Source organism: Panulirus ornatus, chromosome 2 (assembly GCF_036320965.1).
Source record: "Panulirus ornatus isolate Po-2019 chromosome 2, ASM3632096v1, whole genome shotgun sequence".
Classification (NCBI taxonomy): domain Eukaryota; kingdom Metazoa; phylum Arthropoda; class Malacostraca; order Decapoda; family Palinuridae; genus Panulirus; species Panulirus ornatus.
Window position 1 is genome coordinate 91,044,408 of NC_092225.1, and position 13,461 is coordinate 91,057,868.

Consider the following 13,461-nt stretch of genomic DNA (forward strand, 5'->3'; position numbering starts at 1 on the left):
CACGACGATACGACCCTTGAGCACGACGGCACGAACCCTTGGATAGAGAGAGATGACCTGACCTTTGACCTGAACTTTTCAGCGTCCTGCTCCAGGGGTTTAACCATTCATGTTACATCTGTGTTCCGGGATCTTTTTTAAAAGCTGTGAGATTATTTGTTTCCTCCCCACACAGTGTAACTATGTTTTTTCCAAATGTTGATAGTGTTGGTTATGTAATTCATTGCTTAGAGTGGGGAAGTGTAGGGGGGGGAGGGGGATGATGATGATGATGATATGGGGGGGTGTGGGTCACTGACATACAGTGTTTGGATACCTGTAATCACACCTTTTGCCTCTGTCATGCGAGGGATGGACGGGAGAAGCGACGGAAGACGAGCAAATGGCGAGCAAATGTACTGTCCTCCTGCAGATAAACTCGTCACAGACCATCAGGTCTTCTGTTATCTGTCCTTCCCACGTACCTTCCTTCGGCAGATAACCTCGTCTTAGACCATCAGGTCTTTTATCATCTATCATTTGCCCTTGAATTCCCATGAATAGTGTGTAGCACATGGGGCACAAGATGCTCTGGGATCGTTCTGTGCTCACGGTACTTAGGAAAAGCCATTTAGGGGAAGATGGGGCTTTCGTAATGCAGCACAAGAGTCAAGGTTGAACACTCGCTCTGGCAATGGCCTTGCCAAGTTCTTAAACGCGACGTCAGAGTAAACTTGTGGTAAGGAGGAAGCTTCGCGAGAAAGGTGCCAACAAAACTGTTGAAACCGGACGCCTTCAGTACGAGGGAACGAACGACCCTGCAGCATGATGGTACGACCTTCAAACACGATGCTACGACCTTGGAGCACGATGGTACGACCTTGGAACACGACGGTACGACCTTGGAACACGATGCTACGACCTTGGAACACGATGGTGCTACTACCCTCGAGCACGACGGTACGACCCTTGAGCAGTACGGTGCGGCTGTGGAGTATTAGGGTATGCCTTTGACCTGACCTCTTAAGGAAAGGTCAAAGGGCAGGGTATCTCTCCTGAAGGACGTACAGTCGTGATCAAGGAGGTAAGGTAATTCATTACGTACAGAGACAAGTAATGGAATAAGGTAATTCAATGCGTACAGAGACGAGTAATGGAACAAGGTAATTCATCACATACAATGACTAGTAATGGAATTAGGTAATTCAGTACGTAAAAAGACAAGTAATGGAACGCGGTACGTAATCCACCCTCTGTTATGAATTACTTTGTGCAGTCGTACGGACAGTATTTTAGGGCGAGAGTAATGTGTTTCCCTCCATATGAACTTTATGTATCTTTGTACCAAGACTCGTCAAAGTCAATTTCCTTAGCGCTATGATTACAGTCGTAAGATAAATGAAATAGTGGTATAAATTGTATATTTGTGTGTGTGTGTGTGTGTGTGTGTGTGTGTGTGTGTGTGTGTGTGTGTGTAGGCCATTAAAAGAAGGCTGAACAACGCCAAATCACAAATTCGTCATCGTCTATGGTATACGGAAACAGATCTTGGTGCCATATTTCATGAACATCGGCTGAAGTAATGGCTAGAAAAAAATGAGATTGAACTCTTTTTATGTGACTTTGATCCCCCCCCCAAAAAAAAGCAGGCGAATATTCGTCAGGTCACGAATTTAATATACACATGGTACATGCAGAAAGAATTGTGTGTACGAAATTTCGCGAAGACTGCTTCGAAAATGGCCAAGTAATGGCCAAAAGAATAAATGTCTTGAGTTTTGCCATACACCCAGGGGCGAAAAAAAAAAAATTGCTTATACCCCCATACGAAACATTTTGGAAAGGTTTCAGTAGGTAGCGTTTCGTCTCATGTCAATGAGATTCTGAGGAACAGTAGTCCCAAAATATGTTGTTTTAAGAGTGAGTTTCAATCTTTGGTTCCATTACACACCTTACTAGACCTGATTAGATTGTCAGTCAAATGATTACCGAAGCTCATGGCTCAGTGTAATGGAGAATACGAGGGTAATTTCTCGGAAAGCCAACGTGTGTATCACGAAAATGATAAGTTCGATCAAAAAGGCAGCACATGGTAGGAAAAAAAAAAGAGAAAAGATATATTCTACGAAATATATCATTAACGCTAAGAGACCACGAATGACGTAACGTGAACTACGTCTACTGACTTACGTTATAAGTTCCGAAAATCGTGAAGTAAACCGTGATAACACTTACCGTTGCCTAAGGACAATCTTACGGGGGGTAGATCATGGAAGCAGCGTTGCCATGCGGGTGTGTATGTGTGTACATGTGGACGCCCCGTACCGATAACTGCGCCCCTGGTGGTGGTGGTGAGCGTTACTTGATCAGATGGTGTGAGGGGCATCACGGGGTACATTGTGTGTGGCACACAGGAACCAGGCCATCGTCTGTCGCAGGTGTGACCAAGGCAGACCACATGTGACTTGGGTCAGCCTGTCCTAGAATACTAATAACATTATAAGACTCCTTATATATATATATATATATATATATATATATATATATATATATATATATATATATATATATAGTACTCGCGAGTACTCTACACACACACACACACACACACACACACACACACACAAGTACTGAAGTACATGTAAACATAGAAAAGATAATTTTCGTTGATCGTTTACTGAAAGCTATAGAAATCCCTCTGTGTCACACCTCAGAGGTTGAGAGAGAGAGAGAGAGAGAGAGAGAGAGAGAGAGAGAGAGAGAGAGAGAGAGAGAGAGAGAGAGAGAGTAGTATGTGTGACCCATCGGTCGCTCTACAATAAGTGTCACGTCGTCGGGGTTGAAACAGTGCTACGTACGACGGTATGAATCATGGCTTCCTCTGTTGATAGTGACCAGCTGAGATGAGGCTATTATAATGCTTGGTCATCATACTCTATCAGGCAGGCACCACCACGGCCCCAGGTGTGTGTGTGTGTGTGTGTGTGTGTGTGTGTGTGTGTGTGTGGTTGTCGTTCGAGAGGGACGTATTGATGAGGAAGGAACTTTCTATAAACAAGTTTCAATATCGCCATGGACTCCCTCATCCTGGGCTCCCTCACCCTGGGTTCTCTCACCACCATGGACTCCCTCAACCTGGGCTCCCTCACCCAGGGCTCCCTCACCCAGGGCTCCCTCACCCAGGGCTCCCTCACCCAGGGCTCCCTCACCCAGGGCTCCCTCGCCATGGGATCCTAACTTTCCCTCCCAAAATGAGTGACACGCACGTAAGAATCACCCCTCCACCCCCCACCTCCCTCTTCTCCAAGAACTCACCCTTCAGATATTATCACTGGGATTCGAACTGTGCAGCAGGGGCGATAAAAGCATTACACAACTCGTAGGAACGAAATTGTCGCGTGCGTTGCCTACAGCCAATTATTGTTTAGTATGTTGTCTACCAATCATCATCATAACCAACCCTCACTATGGACTGGACGTTGTCCCTGATTACGAAGAGGTCCTGGGCTGTGTTGCTGTTCCCACGTCACACCAGACGAGCCAGGTTGTTTGTTTACGTACGTAGGCTGGCGTGCCACGTTCTCCCATGAGTGGCAGGTGTGGAGGAAGCCAGTCTCATGGCACCTCATGTCCTCACGTCCAGCAGCAGCTTCACTTAGTAAAGTTCCTGTTCTCGTTCATTGGCTTTATCATTTTGTCCATACTGCTGTTGGCAGGGGAGAGGTAAGAGAAGGTGGTAGAGAGGGAGAGGAACAGGTATAGTACGAAGGGAGGGCTTGGTGAAGTAGGCCAGGTTAAGCCGGGAGGCGGTGAGTGGAGGGAGAGAGGGAGGGAGGGAGTGTACGTGTCGAGGTGAGGGTTGGGGGTAGGTGGGGGGGGTGGTGATGGACTGGGTGTCCCTCGCTGTGATATAATAATGTCAGCGGAGCAGCTCGGGTCTTCCCCTCAGTGGCGCCGCCGCCCTCACCTTACGTAACACTTACGTCACTGTGGCCTTCCTGGATCTATTATAACCTTACTGACCCTTACTTACCCCAGCAGCCTACCCTTGATTATATTCCTTTACTCTACACCCTAACCTTTATTATCCCTTGTACTCTTCACACTACCCTAATACCCTCTCCCTATTCCCCTGAAAGACGTTCAGTTCTTCATTCTAACCTCAACAGGTCAACCACTGGAGTGCCACAGGGTCCTGTTCTGGTACCATTACTCTCCCTGATCCACGTGAATGACTCGCCAGAGAAGCCATGGACTTGGCGTATGTTTGCAGATGATGCTACGCAAAGGTCGTGAGTGCGTGGAGGACTGCCCACAAAGGGGGACCTAGAAAGACTCTGAAGTTGGTCTTAAGACGCGGGTGAGGAAATGCCACCCGAGCAGTTGTAAATACTTTAGGATGGGTCGTAGTGCAGGAAGGACCCGAGAAGCTTATCATCTGGCAGGAAGTAAACTGGAGGAATGTGAGTGTGAGGTGAGAGGGGGTCATGAGTGCCGACATCGCCTCAAGCCTGTACGCCGGAATCCCTCCCGACGAGAACAGTTAAGGAGATCAAGGGAGATCAAGTGTCTCCTGGCGAATGTTAGGGTTGCATTCAAAGTCATGGATAAGGTAATGCTTTTCCTCAAGTTTGGCCACCACCGAACTTCAAGAAGCACAGAGCAAATGGTGAAGGTCCAGAGGAGGGCATCGAAGATGGTACCAGACTTATGAGAGCTCAGTTACGGGGTAAAGCTTAGATTTTCCCACCTTGGAAGAGAAGAGAGTAAGGGGCGACCTGATCATAAGTTTTTTAAGTTTCTGAAACACATCAGTGACGTGGATAGTGAACAGTTCTAAGAGAGAGATGTAGGAATAGAACATCCTGAGGATAGAGCAAGAAGTTAAGCAAGAGTCTTTGGTTAGATGTAAAGTACTGCTGTCGTATGAGATTTTTACCGATGAAGGGGATAAACTAAATGAGGAGATGGTGAGTGCAGACACCATACAGAAGTGTGTGTATCGTATGACAAGAGAGAATGTTAAAAAAATGGCGGCCCCTTCGAGTGTAAAACTCTCCCTGTGTTTTACAAACTGGTAATTACACCTGCCCCTTCACTAGGCTCTGACTGTGTAAGACTACACAGTACAGTACAGTACAGTACAGTACAGTACAGTACAGTACAGTACAGTACAGTACAGTACAGTACAACGTAATGGTAATATCTAGCCTGGGTTGGGTGGGAGAGTGTCCTGGTGGTGTGTGTGGTAGGGTATGTGGCCTGGGTCGGGTGGGTGACGTGTCCTGGTGATGTGGTAGTGTATGTGGCCTGGGTCGGGTGGGAGAAGTGTCCTGGTGGTGTGTGTGGTAGGGTATGTGGCCTGGTTTGATGAGTGTGTTACGGGGGACGTAACCTTGTTGTGGGTCACACGGACGTCGCAAATAACCGTATCCTTTGGGTCGACCAACGTGACGTGGCTTGCTGGGGTCTCTGTCTATAAGGCGTGCGTGTGGGGGTCTATGTATATGAGCCGGGCGTGTAAGGGGGTTCTCTGTGGGAGGTGTGCGTGTAGGGGTCTGGCTCTGAAAGGCGTGAGAAACTGTCTGTCTCTCTCTCTCTCCGTGAGGCGTGTGTGTGCGGAGGAAGGAGGAGGTTGTCAAAAGGGTTTTGTGGGATTATTTTGACGGAAGTGACGTGAGTGTAATTTTTTTTCCTTCATGTTGACATCAAGATCCTGGGGAAAGAGGTGTCTGAGGCCGGAAGGGATCGTCTTAGGCTGAGGGGGAGGATGGGGTCCAGGAAGTGAAGGTTGTAAGGTTCACAGCTTTCCTCAGTGGGCGATGCGGTCGCCTTGGTGTTCCATGTGGAAGGTATTACCCACGCTTCTCCTAGACGTAACATGCGCTTCTGCAGTACACAGGAACAGGGGACTGAGCTCTGGATATGAACCATCTCAGTCGAAACGGGACTGGTTCATCATCATCTTACCTTGAACAGAACCGTTGAATCCCATTCCCGTCTGTCCCGTGCGCTTCTGTTACTCATTTGTGTGTCGTCCTCACTCATTCCATGAGCGTTCCTTCTTGGCGTCTGTCTGCCTCCTGTCGCTACCTCACCAACCACACACATCTGACATTTTTGCCAACACGTCCTCGTGGGCTAACCATTGAGTTGTGTGTGTGTGTGTGTGTGGAAAGAGAGAGGGGGTGACCCGTTCGTCCCCCCCGCTGTGGAGGGACACACCTACAGCAGGAGGTTCCTCCATCACGAAGCCTCTCGATTCTTGTTCTTGTCTGGGTCACATGTGATGTAGTCCATCTGGTTGGACGGTATTGCAATGCTCCCAAGACCTGGTCGAATCATGGACCACCCCGTCCCCCTGTACGTCCGTGTGTACGTACGTCCAAGGACGTGGTTGTTCATCTCTAGCTTCGCTAAATCCTTTTGGATATGAGAGAAAAAAATAAATAAAATCGTCAGATTACTCGAATTCATCCTCGGTCGTCGGTCGAGGTCTAAAGACGACCCACTCTGAGTAGGCTCGTGCGCAGTATATGACTCGCAGTTTGGTTTATCCTCTGCTTCTGGAAGTGTATCGGGTTCAGGAATATTTTAATGTTGAAGCTGTTGCTTGGATGGTCCCTCCCCAGAGACTGTATCATCATCCCTCGCCCTTCGTCCATACGAACATCTCAGGGTTTAGTATTTGCCAGCTGAGGCTTTGGCTTAACTCTTATTTGCATTTGAAACGAGACTTGGTGAGAAATGACTCAGCCGTCCTCGAGACCTGACTAAACCTTAGAGATGATTTGTACACACACAAACACACACACACACACACACACACACACGCGCGCACGCGCGCGCGCGGACGTCCGTGATGTAGAGGTTAGCGTTACTGACCGTCACGCATGCACAGGCCGCCTTGGAGATCAAAACCCGTATAGGTTCGAATCCCGGTCCACAGTCCATCCAGCTGTTCGTTTTCCCCTCGGGGCTGGGCGATAAGATGGGTACCTGGCTTGGGCTGGAGTGTGTGTGTGTGTGTGTGTGTGTGTGTGTGTGTGTGTGTGTGTACAACTCTCTCCCTATAACATACAGAAGATTAAGATGATAATCATAACTGACAACAACGTCTGTGGTGTTTGGTTGGGGATTCCACCAGTTCCTCCAGTTATCGACGTTCACTTCAGGTTCGAAATAAGATCAGAATCTCTCTGTGTCCACACGTTGTTGTTGTTGTTGTTGTTGTTGTTGTTGTTGTTGTTGTCGTTGCTTTTGTTTTACGTCTGAGGTTTCAGTGTCAGACAAAAGTCCCTGTCGAGTCCAGGCCTTCAGTGAAGCAAGCGAAAAAAAAAAGGGGACAAGGAGATAGAATAGTAAAAGGTGGGGGGAAGAAGGAAGATAATCTAAGAGTATTGGAGGAAGCGAAAGACTTGCCCTGTTAAAAAGGGGTCAGGTTCTAGGTGCTAGGAAAGACTTTGAGAAGCGAAAGAGTGTCAGAGCTTAGCGGTGTCATTGGAAGCGATAGTTATACTACAAATGGCCATCCTTGAGTTGCCCACAAGCTGACAGTTAGTCTTACGAAGCAGTGCCTTGCCCAGTATTACGTGGTATAGTTAATGGGAGAGGGAGAGTATGCCAGCTGCCAGTTCTCGTGAGCAGAAACCGAAGTAACATCTGTAGAAGTGAGAGAAAGAGAACCATCTTCTGTGTAAACTTTAAGGTTACGCGGTTCGGGTTCGTGGGCCAGAGAGGGAGTGTTGCTAAATCGTACTGCAGACTACGAGTTGACTCTTTTTTTTTACTTACTTGAAGAAGTGGAGCTGCGACCGTCCCAGATGTGAGTGCTAGCACTCCATCATCCATGCAAGGACACGTCACTCCTGTGTAGAATCGGAACAGACGTTCAAAAGGACAATTTTTCGCCACCTGAACGGGAGCGTGTCTCAAAAGAGACAGTTGTAAGTGATATTTGCGTAATGCGAGGTTGAGAGATAGAGAGAGATAGATAGATAGAGAGAGATTAGATGTTACGGTGGAACCAAGTGTGTTTAATGTGTTTGAGTTGTGGAGTTGTGGCGCCGTGAAGGGAGACGGGAGAGGTGTGCGGTGGTGGCAGGGATTGAGGGCGAAGCGCGGGAAGAAATTGTATGTCTTTACAGGCGCTAAACTTAACCCGGGTTGCGTCTGGCTCCGCTGGGAAATCCAGCCCGCTGGTGGTGGTGGTGGTGGGTTTATCGGGGAAGACCTGTTGTAGGGGAGACGAGGCGCAGACTGGGCAAGAAAACGCGAACGTGTAGCTTCCCCCTGAGTGGCTCTGTTACGACGTGATGGATGCTGGTAGGAGCCGCGCTAGGCGACGTGGCCGCGCGAGTCCATTTGGATGGTTTGAGAAGCGAACCCATTTTGACACGATGGAGGGAAGAGCAAACTTGCTTGTTGTGAGGGAGGAAGGAAGGGAAGGGAAGGGGAGGAGGAGGAGGAGGGTGTAAACTACACCCAGTTAGATGGTTCGTTCTACACTGTTAGGAGCCACTGAGGGACGACCAGTTCTTATCTTAAGGGGGTGTCCAGTTAACCTGAAATGCCATAAAATGCGTGCGATCAATTTTTGAAGGTCCAGTAATATATATATATATATATATATATATATATATATATATATATATATATATATATATATATATATATATATATATTGATGAGGACAGTAGTAGACTTTGTTTATTTTAATGGGGGGTGTTGAGAGGTGCAATGAGGTGAGGGGAAGGGAGGGATGTGGGTGGAGGTAATGGCAGTAATAGCAGTTTCAAGGTTGAGCGAAGTCATGGACGGAGGCCGGCAGGGAGGTAGGCGTCCCCTGCCGCTGCTGATCACGGTGGTCGCCATGACTCACACTCCCTCCAGAGGCAGGGGTGGTGGTTGGGGGGTTAGTCGACCAGCACGCAGGGCCACGTTTTAGCAGGTAAGGTAGGAAAGGGGGTGTCGACCAGCAGGCAGGCAGGGCTGTGTTAGGAGCCAAGTTAGCAGGGGCTGGTAGTCGACCAGCTGGCTGGCAGGGCTGTGTTAGGAGCCAAGTTAGCAGGGGCTGGTAGTCGACCAGCTGGCTGGCAGGGCTGTGTTAGGAGCCAAGTTAGCAGGGGCTGGTAGTCGACCAGCTGGCAGGCAGGGCTGTGTTAGGAGCCAAGTTAGCAGGAGCTGGTAGTCGACCAGCTGGCTGGCAGGGCTGTGGTAGAGAGGTAAGGAGGGAAGGGGGTTGGTAGTCGACCAGCCAGTAGGCAGTAAGAACATATCATTCACTGACAAAAAACAGGACATGTAAATGTAGATGTAGAATAACAACATTATCTTCACGCATTTTAAGGTTGTATACAGACACACACACACACACACACACACACACACACACACACACACACACACACACACACACACACACACACCTTATCATCATTCTACAACTTTATTGTTATATTCACAATGTTCTTCATAGAGGAGAAATTAGTCTGATTTACGCACGACCTTCGGGTACGGCAGTACGACCCTCGAGCACGACGGTACGACCTTTGAGTAGGACAGTACGACCCTTGAGTAGGACGATACGACCCTTGAGCACGACGGTACGACCCTTGAGCATGATGGTACGACCCTTGAGCACGACGGTACGACCTTTGAGCACGACGGTACGACCCTTGAGCACGACGGTACGACCCTTGAGCACGACGGTACGACCCTTGAGCGCGACGGTACAACTCTTGAGCACGACGGTACGACCCTTGAGCACGACGGTACGACCCCTGAGCACGACGGTACGACCCTTGAGCACGACGGTACGACCCCTGAGCACGACGGTACGACCCAAGGGCATAACGCCTGGCCTCTTGACCTGACCTTAAGAGAGGTCAATCAATATTTGAGACGAAAAATAGTATATTTACAGTAGTCTTCAGCACACCTTCCCTCGCACAATGGAATTATGTTGGCATTTTAAGGGTGAGGCCAATGGTCGAATAGAACGTGGTGATGGTGGGAAGTGGCGGCGGCAGTAGTGGTGTAATGGCCAGTACGTGATGGTAGGAAGTGGCATTAGTAGTTTACTAGCCAGAACATGATGTTGGGAAGTGGCTTTAGTAGTTTACTAGCCAGAACATGATGGTGGGAAGTGGCATTAGTAGTTTGCTAGCCAGAACATGATGGTGGGAAGTGGCATTAGTAGTGTACTAGCCAGAACATGATGGTGGGAAGTGGCAGTAGTAGTGTACCAGCCAGAACAGGATGTTGGGAAGTGGCATTAGTAGTGTAGTGGCCATAACATGATGGTGGGAAGTGGCATTAGTATTGTAGTGACCATAACATGATGGCGGGAAGTAGCGCCGTTGGTATCTACTGGCGAGACCATGATGGTGGGGAAGTGGCGGCGTTAGTGTCGTAGTACCCAGAACATGATGGCGTGAAGTTACAGTAGTGGTCCAATGGCCAGAACATAATGGTGGGAAGTGGCAGCGGTCGTCAGCATTGTCCGTAAGGTGAGCGCCGTGAGTATGACGATTTAATTAAGGTCACACCACCACCACCAGCGGCAGTGGCGGCAGTAGACCCAACCGTCAGTAACGGTCGAGGGCGGGGCCAGGCCAGGCCAGGCCCAGGCCAGCACAGGTGGCGCGCTCCGAGTCACCCCCGTAGCTCAGGTTAGGTTCAGAGTGTTGGTGGTAAGTGGTGGTGGGGTTGTATAGGTTAGTTATAAACCCTACGTCCACCATTGATGTAACCCTCCCTCCACCGTTAATGTAACCCAGCGTCCACCGCTGATGTGACTCATTAAAAGGTAAACTATGTTTCAGTCGAGATCATGACACATTCGCGCGTCCTGATCTTAACTACTATACATGCACGTTATTTGTATTTTCATATTTCGTACGTCCATCGAGTTGACGATGCTACTTTACCTTGCCCTAAGGTGGTTGGGTTTGGAAGGTTCGTTTACCTCCGTCGCTCGTCGGTCCCGGACCAAAATGTGACTTGGTTGTTTCTTAGTCAGGAGAGAGAGAGAGAGAGAGAGAGAGAGAGAGAGAGAGGCCTCCCCCCCCCCCCCCCTGTCCTGTGCAAGCGTACTGGCCCTACACCACCTGGTGGCCGGTCTGGTAAGCTTTGTAGATATCCGTCCAGATCAGCTTTTTGAGCCCTTCAGAAGGGCTAATATTTGTCGAGAGTGATTCGAACAGTTCCGAACCCTGGGTGTTTTGTTTCATTGTTCCATTGAGAGTTGCATGTATATTATATAATTCATTCGTATATTGCAGTTTTTAGGCGAAATTACATATAGTTTTTCATACATGAGGGGAATGTATGCCTCATTTTCTTCAAGAAAAAAAAAAAACTATATCCACTGAAAATCCCGATAGTAGAGTGAGGTTCGAGCCCTAGTTAACCCGCCGCGGAGGCCGGCACGGTCGGGCGCGGCGGTGCGCGACCCACTCTTCAGTGTTTACAATGACCTGTAAGACTGACTACCTTCAGATAACGTATGCTCTGGTAACGCACTCGCTCGAGTGGGTCAAGTTTAATGACACAGTGACTGGTCCTTTCTTTCTTCCACTACCACACCCTTACACAGCTGTTGATAACCCGATAGACCAACAACAATGGGGTTATGCGAACGGCCTGCGTAACGAGTTTTCAGTATTTGGAAATAGGGAAATCGACAGTGTACTTCGTAGACGTAACAGACGTTGAACGTAAAGGGTTCAGATATGGCTACCTGTTAGATATGGGTTATTATTATTTATTTTTTTTTTATCATGAAACGGTATAGTCGGTATGGGACAATTTAGTACGATAAAAGTATGGAAATTGAGTAGACATCTCGCCTGGAGCTGTGTTACTGGCTGGCACGTATATGGATCCTGGGGGTGGATGTGATTGGTCACACACACACACACACACACACACATCCGCTAACCCCGCCCATGACACCAATCTCACGGTCTTGGTGTAGGGCGGGGGGGAAGGAGAAGGTTGTGGGGGGTGGGTGTGTGTGTGTGTGTGTGTGTGTGTGTGGTTACCTGGCAGGGGAGGAGGGAAGGGGGAGGGGATTATATACATCAGATTGAGGTGTACGTCAGTGTACACCGGGATGTGGTGTACGTACATATGTATATTACGATGTGGTGCACATGTATTTACACCGGGATGTGGTGCACATGTGTGTACACTGGGTTTTAGTGCTTATGTGTGTACACCGGGATGTGATACACACGTGTACATCGGGATGTGGTGCACACCTATGTACACTGGGATGTGATGGCACATGTATGTACATCAGGATGTGGTGTACATGATCACAATTGGATGTGTAATGGTTAACATTAATGGTCATTAGCAGTCACGTGGTGTTGGGCACGTGCCAATACCCTGATTATAATGAAGGTCGCGTGAGCCCAGCACAGGTGATGTTGATGATCATCACAGGTGATGTTAATGATCATCACAGGTGATGTTAAAGATCATCACAGGTGATGTTAATGATCATCACAGGTGATGTTGATGATCATCACAGGTGATGTTGATGATCATCACAGGTGATGTTAATGATCATCACAGGTGATGTTAATGATCATCACAGGTGATGTTAATGATCATCACAGGTGATGTTGATGATCATCACAGGTGATGTTAATGATCATCACAGGTGATGTTAAAGATCATCACAGGTGATGTTAATGATCATCACAGGTGATGTTGATGATCATCACAGGTGATGTTGATGATCATCACAGGTGATGTTAATGATCATCACAGGTGATGTTAATGATCATCACAGGTGATGTTGATGATCATCACAGGTGATGTTAATGATCATCACAGGTGATGTTAAAGATCATCACAGGTGATGTTGATGATCATCACAGGTGATGTTAATGATCATCACAGGTGATGTTAATGATCATCACAGGTGATGTTAATGATCATCACAGGTGATGTTAATGATCATCACAGGTGATGTTGATGATCATCACAGGTGATGTTAATGATCATCACAGGTGATGTTAATGATCATCACAGGTGATGTTGATGATCATCACAGGTGATGTTGATGATCATCACAGGTGATGTTAATGATCATCACAGGTGATGTTAATGATCATCACAGGTGATGTTGATGATCATCACAGGTGATGTTGATCATCACAGGTGATGTTAATGATCATCACAGGTGATGTTGATGATCATCACAGGTGATGTTAATGATCATCACAGGTGATGTTGATGATCATCACAGGTGATGTTGATGATCATCACAGGTGATGTTAATGATCATCACAGGTGATGTTGATGATCATCACAGGTGATGTTAATGATCATCACAGGTGATGTTGATGATCATCACAGGTGATGTTAATGATCATCACAGGTGATGTTAATGATCATCACAGGTGATGTTAATGATCATCACAGGTGATGTTGATGATCATCACAGGTGATGTTGATGATCATCAC

At 47.8% G+C, this 13,461-nt stretch overlaps 1 protein-coding gene across 1 annotated transcript in view; it reads left to right on the plus strand.

Annotated features, from left to right (window-relative positions):
- LOC139758313 (dual specificity tyrosine-phosphorylation-regulated kinase 2-like) overlaps positions 1–13,461 on the plus strand; it is a 446,525-nt gene that overhangs the window by 307,988 nt on the left and 125,076 nt on the right. The window lies entirely within an intron of this gene.